We start from the raw sequence: 16156 nt of genomic DNA, 5'->3' as shown, positions 1-16156 counted from the left end.
AATTGTATACTTATTTCACATCAAACATGTTCAATGTGTGAGAAGGAATTATCAACATACCAAAATTGTGTAAAAGACCTATTATCTTTCTTGGCCTTTAATGAGGTTCCAAATTAATTTGTTTAGCTTTAATACAAAGTTGCATTTCATGTGAAATTACTGTAGAAGTTTTAACATTCTTAGCTGTAGCTTGTTATAAATTAATACTTGTCTTTGTAAACTTTTCATCGCATACCTATACTGTATTCACAAGATTATCTATTACTGACATCTGCTGTCTACATTTTTAACTTTGTTTCCTGACTGTTCGCCATCAATTGTAAAGGATAATTTAAATATTGTACCTAATTATCACTCGTGTTAGTTAGTCCTCCAATCAATTAAGAAAATGTGTTAACTAGTTATCAACATATTTCACCCATTTTATGGAATCTGTTGTTTATTGGAGAGAATCGTTCGTTTATTCTTGGTCTCAGGTGTGAAACTGCCTGATTATGTTTTTCTTTTTCTTTCGTTTTGAGCCATCAGTCTTCTTACTGATGTGCTGCGACAAGCCACGAATTCCTTTCCTGTACCAACCTCTTCATCTCAGAGCAGCACTTCCAACCTACATCGTCAGTTATTTGCTGGATGTATTCTAACCTCTGTCTTTCTCTATACCTTTTACCCTCCACATTTTCCTCTAGTGTCATGGAATTTGATCGTTGATGTCTTAACACATATCCTACCAACCTGTTCCACCTTCTTATCAGTGACTTCCACGTATTCCATTCTTCGCCGATTCTCCAGAGAACTTTCTCACTCCGTATCTTACCAGTCTAGGTAATTTCATTATTTTTCCGTAGCATCACACCTCAAACTCTTAGATTGTCTTCTTTCCTAGTTTTGCAACAGCCCATGTCCAACAACTACACAATGCTGTGTTGCAAACGTACATCTTCAGAACTTCCTTCCTCAAATTGAGAACTATATTTGATATTAGTAGACTTCTCTTCGCAAGAAATGTCCCTTTTGCCAGTGCTAGTCTGCTTTTTATGTTTTCCTTGCTCTGTCCATCTTGGATTACTTTACTGCCAATATACCAGAATTCCTTAACTTCATTTACTTCGTGACCACCAATCCTAATGTTCACTTTTCGCCTTTCGTATTTGTCCTACATCTCATTTCTTTGTCTTTCTTCGATTTATTCTCAGTTCATATTTTGCACTCATTAGACTGTTCATTCCATTCAATAGGCCCTGTAATTATTCTTCACTTTCGCTGAGGATAGCAATGTCATCAGCGAATCCTATCATTGATGTACTTTCACAATGAATTTTAATTACACTCTTGAACCTTTTTTTCCCCATCACTTCTTCTTCGATTTATAGTAAAGACGGAAGGCTACATGTTAATCTTGCACTCTATTCAATCCGAGCACTTTTGTTCGTGCTTCCCACTTATTATTACTTCTTGGCTCTGGTACATGTTGTATATTACTCGTCCTTCCCTACAGCTCTCCCCTATTTTTCTCTGAATTTCGAACCTGTTGCGTTATTTGACTTTGTCGAGCATTTTCTCCAGGTCAACAAACTCTGTGAACGTCTCTTGACCTTTTTTTTAGTATTGCTTCCATTACCAACTGCAGCGTCCGATCTGCCTCTCTGGTAATTTTACATTTCCTAAAGCCAAACTGATCGTCTTATTACACATTCTCAATCTTCTCTTCCATTCTTCTGTATATTACTCTTGTCAGTATTGTGCATGCAAAATATGTTAAACTATTTGTGCATTAATTCTGGCACTCCTAAGCTCTTCGGAAATGTCTGAATGTTATTCTTGCGGAAGTATACGGCCGCTAAATGTGGTGATTTTCATTCACATTTAAGCTTTGGCGGTGTTCTAACCCGGAGCCAAGCAATTTTTGATCACTAATAAAGACCTACACTTAGACTACAGGTGCATCTTGCCTGCATAAGTACAAGTCAGATGGTATATTGCCAGACTCACACATTCTACATGAATGAACAGTCGTTTTGTTTCTTCTTGCCCCAATTAGTTTAGAATTCTGACGGAACGTTATCTACCCCTTCTGCATTATTGTAGCTAATGTGTTCCAAACCTCTTTTAAATTGTGATACCAGAACTGGATCCCCTGTCTATTCTGTATCGAATCATGTTTCCTATTCTATCACATCAGACAAAATTCCCCTTCATTGAGGTCTTATTTGTGTTTTTCCACCTATGTGCTCTGTTCTCTGCAGTTAACAATGAAGATTCCATTGCATTCTAATTGTTACCAACCTTGATTTTAATTTCACAAAAAGTTGCTTTGACGCTCTTCTACCATACTGATTCAGTCCTACCGACAATAATTGTTTTTCGATTTCGTCACATTTTTCATGCAGTCACTACGTTTCAGCTTCCCTGCACTTCCTATTTATTTCATTTCTCATCAACTCCCGTTCCCATACTTCTGTATTTCCCTGAACAGTTTTGTGCTTCTTTTTTTCATCGATCAACCGAAGTGTTTCTTTTTATACCCTTGATTTCTTCGCAGTTACTTTATTTGAATCTCTGTTTTCCTTTCCAAATTGTGTGACTTCCCTTTTTAGAAACGTCCATTTTTCTTCAACCGAAATGCTTACTGGGATATTCTTTATTGCCAGAACTATAGCATCAGAGTACTTCAATTGTTTGTCTTCATTCCTCGGTGTCTTCGTACCCCACTTCTTTGCACATCGATTTTGCTGACTAGTCTCTTAAAATTCAGTCTTTTCTTCATCATTCCTAAATTGTGATCTGAGTCTGTATCTCTACCTGCGTATGGCTTACAAGCCAGTAGCTGATTTCGGAATCTCTTTGTGGCAGTGATGTAATGTAAGAGGAATCTTCCCGTATCCACCTGCCTTTTAAAAGTACCTCGCCCTCTTGTGATTCTTGAACAGAGTACTCCGTATTACTAGTTAATAGTTATTGCAGAATTCAATTACTCTTTCACCTCTCTCAGCCCTAACACGAAGCCCATATTCTCCCTTAAGCCCTTCTTCTACTTCCTCCCCAACAACTGCCTTTTAGTCCACCTTGACTATTAGACTTCCATCTTCCTTTACGTACTGAAATACCTGTTAATATTGTCACATACTTTTTTTTAACTCTTCAACTTCAGGTTACTATGTAACTGTTCACTCATTCGCTGAACTACTTTCCTGTTCATAATGTATCCTACTTCTGCTATACTATTTATTTTGCTGCTGTTGCAATTATCCTGTATTCGTCGTATCACATATCCCTGTCTTCTTTCCATTTCAATTTACTGAACCCCTCTATATCTAGACTGAGCCTTACCATTTCTCTTTGCAGATTTTCTACCCGTAGCTTCCCACTTTCAAACATCTGTCATTTCACGCCACGACTCGAAAAACGCTTTACTTTCGTTTGTCATTGAGTCTTTTTCTCGTGGTCACCCTTTCTTTGACTGTTCCGCCGGAAGTCCGAAGGGAGGACTTTTGCTAATGGAGAGATCGCGATGGACTTTTCCAATTACAGGTCACATGTCCTGTGTATACACACGTGCCTTTAATGCAGTGGTTGCCACTGCCTTCTTCATCCTCATGCCCTTGATAATTGTTGATTCACCAGCCTTTGGGGGCATTTTCCCATACCACGGGCAAGAGAGTGCCCTGAACCTCTGTCAGCTCTTTTACCATCTTTTATAAGGCCGTTGTCAGAATGAGGGTGACTTGGTATGCAGGAAGTAATGTATTTAGCCGCCAGATCTGATGGTTTTTATTCAGATTTAAGCTTTGGCGGGGCTCGAACCCAGGACTGATGACTTTTTGAATATTATTCAAAGACGCTACAAGTAGACCTTGTTGTCAGCGTAAGTGTTCCTAAGACTGTATCTCAGAGTACCAGCAACTAACATTCTTTATTTTCGAGTTGTTTCTTGGTAACTTTTGTATTATTATTATTATTATTTGTGCCGTGCGCGGCTCGTGTCAAACAGTTTATTGTTTGTCATCTTCTCTTACGGTACTGCCGCCTCGTTTTCTTATTCCATTTACTGGTGTCACTAACTTCCTGCCTTACCTGGCCGTGAGTGGAAGCAACAGCGCTTATCGATAAGTGCACTCTCGAACCATGTCTGGAGCGTACGATAGTATTTCCGGGCCTTGGTGTGTCAAGAAGGAAGAGAAGCACGCAGCAGTTCAGTCGCGACACAGCAGCAGTGAAGTCGGGGACAGAGCGCTGGTGAGGCGCGCATAGCCAGTACTCGCCCGACCGCTGGCGACACACATGCATTGTCCGACGGAAGGACATATGAGCGGGGACAACCGTTGGTTGGTTGTTTCATCGGTCGTCTCATCGGCCGACGTCTAACTGACCATTTCTGGGCCTCTTCAGTTGGTCATCTCGCCGGATGTAGGTCGGTTCCTCGCCTCTGCAGAGATGTCAGAATGTTTCCTCAGCATGGTTGGGTCCGAGTCAGTGTCCCTGGTCGTTGTGTGGCCGAGTTGCGAACGGACCATCAATGGAGTCTGTCGGTTGGCGCAGAGCAGCTGGCAGTGTGCACGCGCGGTTGTGTGGCGGTTCTTGTGAGTGTTACGAAGTTCGTCGCCCACCGATCTTGGAATCCAAAAGTTGAGTACTCTCTTAACCTACGGTCAAGCCTCAACTGCTATCACTTCTCTTCGTTTCATCCTGGCTGTTACTATCAGCGAGACTCCCGTGAGCAACAACGTGTGTGCATTGAAGTCGGCTGGAGTTGCACCCGTTTTCTTGGATGAGGGTTAGCTTAATATAATTCTCTCCTTCATTAATGAAGTGCACCAGCGGTATCTTTTACCCTGTGGCCGCAAACGTTCCGGTTACCTGCCTGGGCATTGACGCCGTTTTTGGGAGTGTCTTTTCGTCGACGTGTTGCTGCTGTCAGGCAAGGCGTGTAGTTCGGCAGCTGAGGGGTGTTGGTAGATTTGGGTGTATTATTCTTAGATTACTCGTGGTCTGGGGGTAGTGTCTTTGATTCATAATCAAAAACGTCTTCGGTCCCGGGTTCGATCCCCGCCACTGCCTAAATTTTGATAAATAATCAGCATTGGCGGCCGAAGACTTCCGGCATAAGAAGTCAGTCTCATTCTGCCTTGTCAAAGAGGGCGGAGGAGCGGATAAAGGTTCAGGGCACTCTGTTGCCTTAGGGGTGGGAAATTGCCCCTAAAGGCGGAGGAATCAGCAATGATTAACTACATGAAGATGCAGAAGACAATGGAAACCACTGCATTAAAGACACGTAACGTGTATCCACAGGACATGTGGCCTGTAGTTGAAGAAGTGTCATGATGATCTCTCCATTGGCAAAAGATTCCGGAATAGTCCCCCTTCGGATCTCCGGGAGGGGACTGCCAAGTGGGAGGTTACCATGAGAAAAGGTTGAATAATCACCGAAAGGATAATGTTCTACGAGTCGGGGCGTGGAATGTCGGAAGCTTGAACGTGGTAGGGAAACTAGAAAATCTGAAAAGGGAAAAGCAAAGGTTCAATCTAGATATAGTAGCAGTCAATGAAGTGAAGTGGAAGGAAGACAAGGATTTCTGGTCAGATGAGTATCGGGTAATATCAACAGCAGCAGGAAATCGTATAAAAGGTGTAGGATTCGTTATGAATAGGAAGGTAGGGCAGAGGGTGTGTTACTGTGAACAGTTCAGTGACCGGGTTGTTCTAATCAGAATCAGAATCAGAATCACCGACAACGATAGTTCAGGTATACATGCCGACGTCGCAAGCTGAAGATGAACAGATAGAGAATGTGTATGAGGATGTTGAAAGGGTAATGCAATACGTAAAGGGGGACGAAAATCTAATAGTCATGGGCGACTGGAATGCAGTTGTTGGCAAAGGAGTAGAAGAAAAGGTTACAGGAGAATATGGACTTGGGACAAGGAATGAAGGAGAAGAAAGACTAACTGAGTTGTGTAACACGTTTCAGCTAGTAATAGCGAATACCCTGTTCAAGAATCACCAGAAGAGGAGGTATACTTGGAAAAGGCCGGGAGATACGGGAAGATTTCAATTAGATTACATCATGGTCAGACAGAGATTCCGCAATCAGATATTAGATTGTACGGCGTACCCAGGAACAGATATAGACTCAGATCACAATATAGTAGTGATGAAGAGTAGGCTGAAGTTCAAGACATTAGTCAGGAAGAATCAATACGCTAAGAAGTGGGATACGGAAGTTCTAAGGAATGACGAGATCCGTTTGAAGTTCTCTAACTCTATAGATACAGCAAAAAGGAATAGCGCAGTAGGCAACACAGTTGAAGAGGAATGGACATCTCTAAAAAGGGCCATCACAGAAGTTGGGAAGGAAAACATAGGTACAAAGAAGGTAGCTGCGAAGACACCATGGGTAACAGAAGAAGTACTTCAGTTGATTGATGAAAGGAGGAAGTACAAACATGTTCCGCGAAAATCAGGAATACAGAAATACAAATCGCTGAGGAATGAAATAAATAGCAAGTGCAGGGAAGCTAAGACGAAATGGCTGCAGGAAAAATGTGAAGACATCGAAAAAGATATAATTGCCGGAAGGACACACTCAGCATACAGGAATGTCAAAACAGCCTTTGGTGACATTAAAAGCAACGGTGGTAACATTAAGAGTGCAACGGGAATTCCACTGTTAAATGGAGAGGAGAGAGCAGATAGGTGGAAAGAATACATTGAAAGCCTCTATGAGAGTGAAGATTTGTCTGATGTGATAGGAGAAGAAACAGGAGTCGAATTAGAAGAGATAGGGGATCCAGTATTAGAATCGGAATCTAAAAGAGCTTTGGAGGACGGTCAAATAAGGCAGAAGGGATAGATAGCATTCCATTGCTAAACTCATTAGGGGAAGTGGTGACAAAACGACTATTCACGTTGGTGTGTAGAATATATGAGTCTGTTGTCATACTATCTGACTTTCGGAAAAGCATCATCCACATAATTCCGAACACGGCAAGAGCTGACAAATGCGAGAATTATCGCACAATCAGCTTAACAGCTCATGCATCGAAGCTGCTTACAAGAATAATATACAGAAGAATGGGAAAGAAAATTGAGAATGCGCTAGGTGACGACCAGTTTGGCTTTAGGAAAAGTAAAGGCACGAGAGAGGCAATTCTGACGTTACGGCTAATAATGGAAGCAAGGCTAAAGAAAAATCAAGACACGATCAGAGGATTTGTCGACCTGGAAAAAGCGTTCGACAATATAAAACGGTGCAAGCTGTTCAAGATTCTGAAAGAAGTAGGGGTAAGCTATAGGGACAGACGAGTCATATACAATATGTACAACAATCAAGAGGGAATAATAAGAGTGGACGATCAAGAACGAAGTGCTCGTATTAAGAAGGGTGTAAGACAAGGCTGTAGCCTTTCGCTCGCTCTTCAATCTGTACATCGAGGAAGCAAATGATGGAAATAAAAGAAAGGTTCAGGAGTGGAATTAAAATACAAGGTGAAAGGATATCAATGATACGATTCGGTGATGACATTACTATCCTGAGTGAAAGTGAAGAAGAATTAAATGATCTGCTGGACGGAATGAACAGTCTAATGAGTACACAGTATGGTTTGAGAGTAAATCGGAGAAAGACGAAGGTAATGAGAAGTAGTAGAAATGATAACAGCGAGAAACATAACATCATTATTGATGGTCACGAAGTCAATGAAGTTAAGGAATTCTGCTACCCAGGCAGTAAAATAACCAATGACGGATGGAGCAAGGAAGACATCAAAAGCAGACTCGCTATGGCAAGAAAGGCATTTCTGGCTAAGAGAAGTCTACTAATATCAAATACCGGCCTCAATTTGAGGAAGAAATTTCTGAGGATGTACTTCTGGAGTACAGCATTGTATGGTAGTGAAACATGGACTGTGGGAAAACCGGAACAGAAGGGAACCAAGCATTTGGGATTTGGTGCTATAGACGAATGTTGAAAATTAGTTTGACTGATAAGGTAAGGAATGAGGATGTTCTACGCAGAATCGGAGAGGAAAGGAATATGTGGAAAACACTGATAAGGAGAAGGGACAGGATGATAGGACAACTGCTAAGACATGAGGGAATGACTTCCATGGTACTAGAGGAAACTGTAGAGGGCAAAGACTGTAGAGGAAAGCAGAGATTGGAATACGTCAAGCAGATAATTGAGGACGTAGGTTGCAAGTGGTACTCTGAGATGAAGAGGTTAGCACAGGAAAGGAATTCTTGGCGGGCCGCATCAAACCAGTCAGTAGCCTGATGACAAAAAAAAAAAAAAAAAAAAAAAAAAAACTCTTGGCGGTGATTGGCCACCAATATCCAGAGCATTGTACTATTGACGTCTTGCTGTCGTTTTGCTCGTCATGGGGAGTAGAACTGATTTTGTTTATTGGTTTGTTGGCTGACCTTCGGTTGGGTTGCCTTCCGATTAAGAGATTGATGGTCTGGTTGCCTGTCTCACATAAATGTGCATTAGTGTTACCGCCTGATCCTATACACTGAGTAAACATCAGCATGTGTACTGGCACTTATTACTACAGTTTTATTTTACCTGTTTATGATACATATGTTTGACAATGAAAGAGATTGTCAATGTATACATTTGTTGCTCACACAAACCTCCATTAAAACTTGTTGATGTAGTATAAGGTTTTCGTTATGGTAGGAAATGTAAATTTACACAGTCAGTTTAGTTTCATTTACATTTTTAAGGCCTCTAAATGACCAAAACTTCTCCACAGTGCCACATCAGGGTACTACTAGAGGCAAAACAGAATTACGTAGCACAGTGACGTTTCGTCCAGCATTCCGTTTTCAGCAATTAAATAGGAACCAAGCTGAAGTAATCGACATTGAGTCAACGGAAGTGTATGGCAACGATGTATCGTTATACGCCACCGTTTGCATGTGGCGCAGACGCTTTCAGTCTGTTCAGGTAAGTGGAATATTTTGAAAACTGATAGCACAGTCCGGACAGGGTACGGAGGGGGGGGGGGGGGGGCGGGGGGTGGAGACGAATTTTCTGTATGAAGTGCTGGGTGAATTGATTCGTATGTTCTGCAGGGAAGGTCGACATTGTCTGATCACCGGATGGAGGATGGAAACATCCTGCGATGATGGAATCGAGGCGCAGACCCTGCAGTCTTTCTTAAAGGACTGTACACAACAACTGTTCGGTAAAAATTTCTTCTTTATGTTACTTACAGCTTTATATGTCGGCTTCGTGACGACATGCTCATCTAGTTTTAATATTCATTAATATTATGATGTATCCCTTGAAGTAAGACTTTGTGGGAAATTTGGAAAAGTTTGTCATGAAAAATGGGTCGCTATGATTTATCGTTTGGTACATATTACGTAAAATGTTACTGCATATGAAATTAGCTGACATACTTAATTTTTCTTTAGACTTGGGCAGAGGTCTCCGAAATTTTATCGTTACAAGAGAAATGCAGCTGTTACTCAAAATTCGCTACTCATTATGCTCTTCCGAAAGTTACAAGTGATTAACAAGTTAGACGAGTTTATTTAAAAAAACATGAGTATACGATTCAGTTTTCAATGACGTTTCCCAATAAGTGCTCTAAAATAATTCTTCTATTCAGTGTTTACTACCTCATATATAAAAATATCTTAAAAAAATATTTGACTCATTCAACATCCAAGTCGATCATTCTAGTTGGGATCTGTGTAAGATACGTTAGCATACTTGATTTGGTTTTCATTGTAAATATTTATTGTGTATTCTTGTTCTTCTGGCATGTTTTACATCCTCGAGGATCTCCTCCGTATGAATTAATTGGATTGAAAAGTACATCTTGTGTGTGGTAATTCCTCTATCACTTGTTATTTCTCCTTACAGTGCGCAGACCGCCTGCCAGTACTCCTGACCACTACCCCTCTCTCTCAACGTGAGAGCCGTCAAAATCAGACAATGACCAGCTTTCAACCTCTTGCACCACATTTTGAACACAACAAAGCTTACCGCTCACGCTGTTGCGGGAATGCTACTGGCCATTCTAAACCCCCGGCGAACCGAGGCAGCCATTTTGAAAACCACAAAGCTCACCGCCCACTGTATTGCGGAACTGCTACTGCCCATTCTGAACTCCCGGCGAACCGAGGCTGCAAAATAAATATTCCAGGTACATCAGTCGAATCCAAATAATGTTCAATCTGCCTAACCATTACGGACGAGTAATGGGTGTGTCACGATGACTCTGTAGCAAAGGAACAAAGTAAACAATTAAAACATGTGGATATACCATTGCAGAAAAAGGTAAATTGCAGACCTTCATCGGACAACGTGATGCTGAGAGGTTTTGGGATTACCAAGATGTGGTGCTAACTGATTGTACTAGTAAGGGGCAAATAGTCGCAGCATCACGCTACCAAACTCGCCTGCCAAGCTTACGGGCAACACCGATTTGAAACATCACGGGCAGACGCCAGTGGCGTGTTTTTGCTCAAAGACAAGCATCAATTCACCTTGCACATTACACCGTTCTTACATACAAGTATTTTGGTGCATACGGTTTTGCTTCACCCAGTTTCGTATAGCAACCTGTGACTTTCTCTTCTGTCCTTGGATGAAGAAAGCGCTGCGTGGCAGACATTTCCGAAACGGAGACGAAGTCACTTTGGAGGTACAAGTTTCCTGAACAGCCAAAATGCAGAACTCTAGAGGCAAGGTCTCCACCAAGGTACTCAGCATTGAGAAAAAGTCTGGCATTGACGGAGGAATTGTGGAATGAGCGGATAACATCAAGTTTCATAGTCGCAACTTCATATTTTCGAGATAGATGCACAAAAATGGAAACATGATCAACAGAGAGATGTCGTTGATGCGAATCCGTTAATCAGCATTACTTGACAACGATGCAGTGCTTGGATGTTGAAAAGAATTTGTTTTTAAATCCATGTACAGCTACGGTGGAGTCATCTGTTTAATCTCACTATCGGGAAGAGGGTAGGGTTGTAGGGGCACGACATGATTGATGACGTGAGAGAAGAAGAAACAGGAGCCAATATAGAAGGAATAGGGGATCCTATATTGAAATCAGAACTTGATAAAGCTTTGGAAGATTAAAGTCAAATAAGGTAGAAGGGCAGATAATATTCAATCACAAATTTTAAGACCAATGGGAAAAGTGGCAACAAAATGTCTACTCACGTTGGTGTGTAAAATGTATGAGTCAGGCGACATATCATGTGACGTTTGGAGAAACTATCATTCACTAAAATTCCAAAGATTTCGAAAGCCGACAAGTGCGAGAATTATCTCTCAATCAGCTTAGCAGCTCCAAAAATGGCTCTGAGCACTATGGGACTCAACCTCTGAGGTCATTAGTCCCTAGAACTTAGAACTAGTTAAACCTAACTAACCTAAGGACATTACACATATCCATGCCCGAGGCAGGATACGAACCTGCAACCGTAGCGGTCTCCCAGTACCAGATTGCAGCGCCTAGAACCGCACGGCCGCTTCGGCCGGCTTAGCAGCTCATCACATCCGAATAAAAGAAAGGTTCACGAATGACACTGATATTCAAGGTGAAAGGAATTCAACAGTAAGATTCGCTAATGACATTGCTATCGTCAGTGAAAGTGAAGAGAAGTTACAGGATCTGCTGAAGAGTTTAATGAGTACGGGATATAGTGTGAAAGCAAAGTGGAGAAAGACGACAGTAAACCAATAAGAAATAGCATAAAGGAGTTAGCGAGAATCGTAACATCAGGATTGGTGGTGATGAAGTATATGGAATTCAAGAATTCTTCTACGTATGCAGCAAAATAACCAATGACGGACGGAGTAAGGAAGACACAAAAAGCTGACTAGCAATGGCAAAACGACCATTACCGGTTAAGAGAAGAGGAAGAAATTTCTGAAAATGTACATCTGGTGCACAGAATTGTATGGCAGTGAAATCTGGATAGTAGGAAAACCAGAAAAGAAGAATGTTAAAGCATTTGAGGTGTGGTGCAACGGAAGAATGTCGAAAATTAGGTGGACTAATAAGGTAAGGAATGATGAGGTCCTCCGCAAAATCGGCGAGGAAAGAAATACATGGGAAACACTGACAAGAAGAAGGGATTGTATGGTAGGACATCTGTTTAGGCATCAGGTAATAACTTCCATGGAACGAGAGGGAACAGTAGAGGGTGGAAACTATAGAGGGAGACAGAGAACGGAATATACCCAGCAAATAATTGAAGACGCATGTTGCAAGTGCTGCTCCAAGATGAAGCGGTTGACACAAGAGAGGAATGCGTGACGGTCCGCACCATACCAGTCAGAAGAGTGATGGTTCGAAAGAAAAAAAGTAATAAATCGACATTTGCAGTATCCAAAGTATATATATATATATATATATATATATATATATATATATATATAAAGTCCAAACGAAGTGCTTGCTAAGTACCTAAATACTCTACATAGTCGTTATGTGTAATGTCACCATGAAACCTGCCACGTGACTCGTATGGCACATGTGATTTCTCTACATACATCCCCATATATTACCAACATTCAGCTGATACTATTTTCCCTAAAGTGTGTCTATTCATTGCATCTGTTGAATCGTCACGCAAGGTTAATGAATAAATGGCTACATAATTGTGTTTTAAACAGTATCATTTGTAGTAGATTCCTCTTTACGGCACAATTCAGAAAGTCATAATTAAAAATAATCACTGACCGTTGGCGGATTTTCTTGAAAATCATGTACCCGGTTGATATGAAAAAGTTAGTGCTGGAAGCACCATCAAAAAATCGACAGCATTACTAACACAATTATGAACGGTTGGAAAATTACAAACCTAAACATGTCAGAGTTTTAGTTAGATTTAAATAAACTGATATACAGAATAAAGTGTGTTCACGACAGAAGAAGCTCACTTAATAAATTAACGTGATAGCACAGAAATCAAACGGAGAGTGGTCATAAATTGTTCAATTAGTTTGTGATATTGACGCACTAGTAACTCTGCCGCCAGGAGAAAATCATAAACAACAATTACTGTAAATACGTGAAAATGAACTACAATGAGTGAGTGTGTGAGAGAGAGGGGGGGAGAGAGAGAGACAGTGGACGGGGGCGTGGGAGGGAAGGGGAGAGAGAGAGAGAGAGAGAGAGAGAGAGAGAGAGAGAGAGAGAGCGAGAGAGAGAGAGAGAGAGAGAGAGAGACAGACAGCCAGAGAGATAGAGAGAGAGAGAGAGATGCCGCTAAATTAAGCTGTAATAGCAGCTGAACGGTTAGCGTCCATTGAGCATCTGGTTGGATGAGTTGGTATCAGTTGATAGTTACCAGTGTAATATTTACTAACCAGGTTGTCTAGAGCACAGATCAACAAGAAGCGTAAATGGTTTGTTCATCTAAAACTGGCAACGTACCTTAAACTTCTGAGACTTCAGCACTTAGGAAAAATACTACACCACGCTGTTCAAGTGGTCCACGTGGTCTATAGGCTACCTGTGCCTATAGGGGAAATGTGTGTTTTTTAGGCAAGGCGTACCAAACAAAATACAACGGCGTGCCGTGGGTGATATTGGAGACCTCTGCCTCCAAATAAAACAACTGGCAGGCCAGAGAGAGTTCCTTGCCAACGACAGCAGCATTTCTGGAAGTTGCATAGCACTGACGTCTCCTGATAGGAATCTAAAACTTCTTGGTGTCACTCGAGATATAAAAGCAGTTCCGTATTTACAGAGTAGTTATTTAAAGAACGAATCGTTCACAGGTTTTAAATATTTCTGAAAACTCGCAATATGATACATTTGCTGTATGTCACATTATTAACATTACCACCTCACCTAACCAACAGATCGTCTGTAGTCAAGTAAAACGACATCAATTTAATGTTTATGTCTGGTAATGGTCTGTTCTTTGACGGGAACTGGCAGTTTCAATAAAGTGATTTATAAAAGTATAATACTCTTAAGTATGAAGTAAGTAGGAAGTGTTAGGAAGCCAATGCGATATGTTTGCAGTAAAAACGTAAATACATCAAAAAAGAAATGATCATTTGCATGTGTGATTCTACATATAGAAAATTAAAGCAAAGTCTCCAAAGTTGAAAGCGCGAAAGGAATTCTCATTGCTAAAAGCAGAGGAAAGAGCGAACATGCGGAAAGATTACACTGAGTGCCTCTGCGAGTTGCCAAGAACAGCCTGATGACGTCATAGAAGAAGAAATGTGAATCGACGTGGAAGACAGAGCATCATACGTTTGCCAAAATTTCAGAAAGAAATTTTTTTGAGAATATCAGTTTTTAGCGCAGCACTGTGTGAAACTGAACCATGGACCTTCGGAAAACAAGAAAGGAAGTGAACGGCAGTGTTTCAGATATGGTCCATAGACAGATGTCGAAATATATGTGTACTGATAACGTACTAAATGAGGATATTCTTTGCAGAATGGTTGAGGACCGGAAAATATGGAGAACACTGATAAGAAAAATGTAAAGTATCATTGGAAATGAGACTAAAACAGGGAATAATTCGTACGATAGTAGTAGAGCGCTGTAGAGAGTAAAACCTGTACTCGACGGCAGAGATGCTAAGAAATCAAACAAATAGCTACGGATGTCGAGTGCAGGCGTTACCCTAAGATGCTAGCAGGTGCCATTGCCACAGAGACTCTCCACTTCATCTAGTTCCTCCAGCGCCACGGGCGGCGCTGAGGAAGAAGATATCGACATCGCTTCGACCAATCGCCGGGCGACTACAATCTGCCAATAACCGGACGGCAACGGACAGAAGAGTACTCTGAATACGAAAGAGCAGCTCTCATCCACTTGGTTATAGATCATCTTCACGGCTGACTTAGAAACGGAACGTCGTTTAGTGAAGTCTTAGAAGTGAACAGATGTAGTTGTAAATTGAATTTGCCTACAATTATTTGCACTTAACAATTGAGTGGTGTTTTGTGTTATACTAGATGCAGTGTTGCAGATTTCAGTACACAATACGCCACAAATGTAAGTACCCCTTTTTAAGTCATTTTTGTTACTTCGTTACTAAAATTAAAGCAATAACAGCCCTCGGCCGCAAAATTGAAGTCTTTTAGGCCTAGGATTCACCAACTACTAAGAGTACCACCATCAGTAGTAAAACATTCAAACTGGCATGTCACGTATAAACTAAATATCAAGCGATATAGCTGTAGTCACACAATTTTAAATAGAAAACATAGAAGGCAAGCCATTATGGGCTGTTAACACCTGTCGATCTACGGGGTTCATCAGACATGCCAGTTTGAATTGTTTACTTCTGATTAAGGAACTCTTAGTAGTTGCCGAAACCTAGGTCAGAAAGACTTCATTGTTGCGACCAAGGGCTGTTATTGCTTTAATTTCACTTTGTAAACGGTCGCTAACAAAGCAGTCACGTTCAACACATTAAAACTTTGTTACCAATTTGTTGGAGTGCTGTAGTACCTTCGTTCTCCTATCCTGTTACTTGACCTGGATCGTACTGTGCAATAGAAGCACGGAGAAATTGTGTTAGCAGTGTACTGCAACAGAAGCCGTTCTACGAACTCACAAACTTGACCTACCACAACAACAGCGGCAACTCGGTCTCCACAGCAGTAGCGACGAGATCTTTACAAAAGGTATTTGACAAAAATATCTTCGAAAAAATATCTCTATAACTATGAATAGGCCTAGTAATTATGTATTTATCATCAGCGCATAATAAAAACCTAGTATCCTATGAATCACAAATCTTACAGGAGCTGAAATAATCTGACTTTGAATAACGAGTTTTTCATAGCATTCAATGAACCCTCTGCCAGGGACTTAAAAGTGATTTGCAGAGTATCCAAGTAGATGTAGATGTAGATCTCACGTCATATTTATTATTGGTTTCCACATTTAACTGTTGCATTTTAGAAGTAAAATTATTATCATGGGTACTGATCCGAAGTTGAAGACAAACTGAAGTGTACTTACACATACTTAAGCTAATGGAAATGTGGTTTGGCTGTCGAAATATGCCGCTAATCATCAAAATGCGTAGAACAAACTTCACAAATTGTGAGTGGCTTTGTTACTTAACAATGTTGTCTGGTAATATATATGGTTCCTTACTTTCCCTTCTATAGCTCACACATAGGTCATTGCCTCTCATTGGATTACAA

Source organism: Schistocerca gregaria, chromosome 7, assembly GCF_023897955.1.
Source record: "Schistocerca gregaria isolate iqSchGreg1 chromosome 7, iqSchGreg1.2, whole genome shotgun sequence".
NCBI lineage: Eukaryota > Metazoa > Arthropoda > Insecta > Orthoptera > Acrididae > Schistocerca > Schistocerca gregaria.
The sequence above is the reverse complement of the archived record's forward strand: the minus strand, read 5'-3'. Positions refer to the sequence as shown.